Raw genomic sequence first — 3,635 nt, 5'->3', positions numbered from 1 at the left:
CCGCCCTTACTTCTGTGCTGCCTTCAGAGCTGGGCAGTTGGAGAGCAGCGGCTGCTGACTGAAGGTCGAGCTCTGCAGGGAGCAGTGCAGAAGTAAGGGTAGCAATACCATACTATGCCCTCCTTACTTCTGTGCTGCAGCTCTACCTTCAGAGCTGGCTACCGGCCAGCAGCCGCCACTCTCCAGCTCCCCAGCTCTGAAGGCAGCACCACCGCCAACAGCAGCAGAGCAAAAGTAAGGGTAGCAGTACCACAGTCCCCCCTACAATAACCTTGCAACCCCCCCAACTCCTTTTTGGGTCAAGACCTCTACATTTACAACACCATCAAATTTCAGATTTATATAGCTGAAATCATGAAATTTATTGATTTTTAAAATCCTCTGACTGTAAAATGGACCGTGAATTTGGTAGGGCCCTATCAGATACACTATGAGCATGGGCTGCAGTTGGCCAATGACCTAAAAGGTGAAAGGCTCCATATCCCTTATCCATTATCATCTATGCTGAACAACCCAGTTCGGATTCTCATTTTCCCCAATGGCTATAAGGGAGGCTTGGGAAAACACCAGAGATTGGATCTAAAGTTCACACATCAGTAAACCAGATAAGAAGAGGTGCTTGTAGGGTTAGTAGGGTTTTATCTTTCCTTCAAGGCACAGAGGCATGTCACTGCTGGAATATTCCTCATCTCTGCTGGTTTAGGAAACAAGGATTATACAAATATTTTGATATTCCTATTTTCATCATTGGAATGGAACACAACTGTGCCAAGATGTTTTTATTAAGAAAAGGACACTGGTGCCTGTCACCTCAGCTCCCTAAAAAAGCCTTTAACAAATATAATGACAGGTTTCAGAGTAGCAGCCGTGTTAGTCTGGGGCTAACACAAAAAGAAGAACAGGAGTACTTGTGGCACCTTAGAGACTAACAAATTTATTAGAGCACAAGCTTTCATGGACTACAGCCCACTTCTTCGGATGCATATGCATATTAGAGCTTATGCTCTAATAAATTTGTTAGTCTCTAAGGTGCCACAAGTACTCCTGTTCTTCTTTTAACAAATATACTGTCTCAAGCACCAAGTTAAAGATGAAAGCTGCTACAATTTATTCCATTTTACCTGCAGCCCTGGGAGTCAACATAATGATACAGAACTGCTATTAAATAAATATTACTAGCAATAACCATTCCTGTCACTATGATAACAGTCCAGGAGTCAACCTGAACATCCATCCCCGTGGAAGACTTTTCTCAATAATACACAAAGCAAGAATCAGCAGCTCTTATCTGTTGTGTTGCTTTTGGCCTGAATAAGATCACTGAGCTGCCACTCTCTTATTGTTTCAGGTTAGTTTTTGTACCTGCAACTGGCTTCAGATTCAAAAATCAATGGCTAAACATAGGGAGAAGGATCAGATTAAATACTAGTGTTTCTTTCACCTGTTTCGTGCTCCTGGGGTTAAGTGCAGACACTTCCAGCAAAGAATTTCTCCCTCACATCCATTACTCATCCTGCCCTGAAGACAAGTCTCTAGCTAGCTAGGTGAGGTCGGTCACATGAGCTGCAGAACAATGCTTTTTTGGCAACAGTATTTATGTCACCATCTTCCACACAGTTTTGACCAGGGTGGTTTCAGGCCATAGCAGATCAGTGGAGATTTGAACATTATTTTCATTTTGCATGTTGTATTGATTAAGTCTCTGTACATGTACTCAGAGTTTCTGGTTGGGCACGTCTTAAAATCACAATGAATAAAAGAATGTACAAAAACAATGGCCAAAATCCAGCTAGTCTCTGCAGCTAAGACTCTCTCCCTGGCCAGAGCGGTCTTAAAAAACAAACGGCCATTCACATTCATCAGAAAACCATGACCTTGAAAACTGTATTGTACAAATATTATATTTCTGACAGTTCCTTTCTGTTATATGTACCTTACTCCACGTGCTTTATGGTAACTTAGAGAGTACACTGAATCCCACTATTCAGACACACTCAGCACCAGGCAAACCTTTGTTTTAAGATCTCCTTTGTATCTATGATAATAGGATTAGCCGTCCAGTTTCTGCCTGAGTTTGGTTTTGAAAAGAGGGCTTTTGTGATCTGAAAGATTGTACATTAAAATAGATACACTTGGCCCAATTAAACAAACCCTTGTCATTGGAATACAGTAGTCCTTTCCTGCTTCTGTATTATTCTAACCTTTTCTTTTTTAAATGCATTTAATATAGGTGAAAGGTTTTGAAAATGTTGCCTAAAGAGAGTTGCCCATGGCCACCCAGGCAAGTCAGCAAGAGAACCCATGTTTCTTGACTCCCAATCCCATGTCATTTCCTTTGGGCCACGCTTGGACTCTGATCCTGCAGTCAGATCGAAGGAGGCAGACCCTGTACAGATCCAGTTGTAGGACCAAGGCTTTGGTTTCCAAAATGCTTTTGGATGCTGAAAGGCACAACGTTTCCCTACTGATGTAATGTGTTTGCTGTTGGAGGAAGAACTTCTGCTATTAAAATGGCCAGTGTTTGTTTACTTCCTCATTGCGGTACACAGCACAAAAATGAGTTTTTACATTTTAGACTATCACCACCAAACTCCACCCCCCCACACACTAAAAAATGTCTGAACTATTAATTTGTGTGACTAAATAGCTCTCACGGAGAAGTACTATTATACCTATGACCAAGATTAAAACAAACAAGGAAAAACTTAAAGTTAGGAATGTTTAAAAATTGTGCACGGCCAAAAAAAGTCTGAGAATTTGCTCATCTAGAAAGATGCACTGGATATAATTTTTCAAAACATCTGGTGTGTTTTAACAAGGCCAGCATAATCACTACAGCACCATGAGCCAGGGCAGAGTGAAATTCACCCAGGGCTGTGTGGAGCTCTATGGACTTCAATAAGGCTAAGTGCAGTGGGGAGGTTCATCTGCATGGAGCAACTTGCAGCAACAAGACTTCAGTGAGTATTTTTGTCCAATTCATTCTTTTCCTCCTTCCTTCTGTCCTTAGAAATAACACCAAGCTACATTAAAAACAATGTTAAGGCAACATTAGGGCTATAAGCCAAACCATATCAAACAGCCAAGAAATGCAAAATGTAGGGCCCTGCCAACCCCTGCTAATGTGGCCACACTGCACCTTAATGGGTATTTTCTGAAGTTGGTGTGGGAGCTAGGGCTAACTGGGGAGGAAGAAGGGAGGCCGAGGAGTCGGTGGGCGGGTGGGGGAGGGAAAGAAGTCGGTGTGGGAGCTGGGGAGGGGAGGCAGAGGAGTAGGTGGGCGGGTGGGGAAGGGAAAGGAGTCAGTGTGGGAGCTGGGGCTAGCTGTGGAGGGGAGTCAGTGGGGGAGGGAAAGGAGTCAGTGTGGGAGCTGGGACTAGCTGTGGAGGGGGAGGGAAAGGAGTCGGTGTGGAAGCCGGGGCTAGCTGTGGAGGGGAGTCGGTGGTTGGGTGGGGGAGGGAAAGGAATCGGTGTGGGAGCTGGGACTAGCTGTGGAGGGGGAGGGAAAGGAGTCGGTGTGGGAGCTGGGACTAGCTGTGGAGGGGGAGGGAAAGGAATCGGTGTGGGAGCTGGGACTAGCTGTGGAGGGGGAGGGAAAGGAATCGGTGTGGGAGCTGGGGCTAGCTGTGGAGGGG

This window comes from Trachemys scripta, chromosome 22 (assembly GCF_013100865.1).
Source record: "Trachemys scripta elegans isolate TJP31775 chromosome 22, CAS_Tse_1.0, whole genome shotgun sequence".
NCBI classification, from domain to species: Eukaryota; Metazoa; Chordata; order Testudines; family Emydidae; genus Trachemys; species Trachemys scripta.
Note: the sequence above shows the minus strand (reverse complement) of the source record.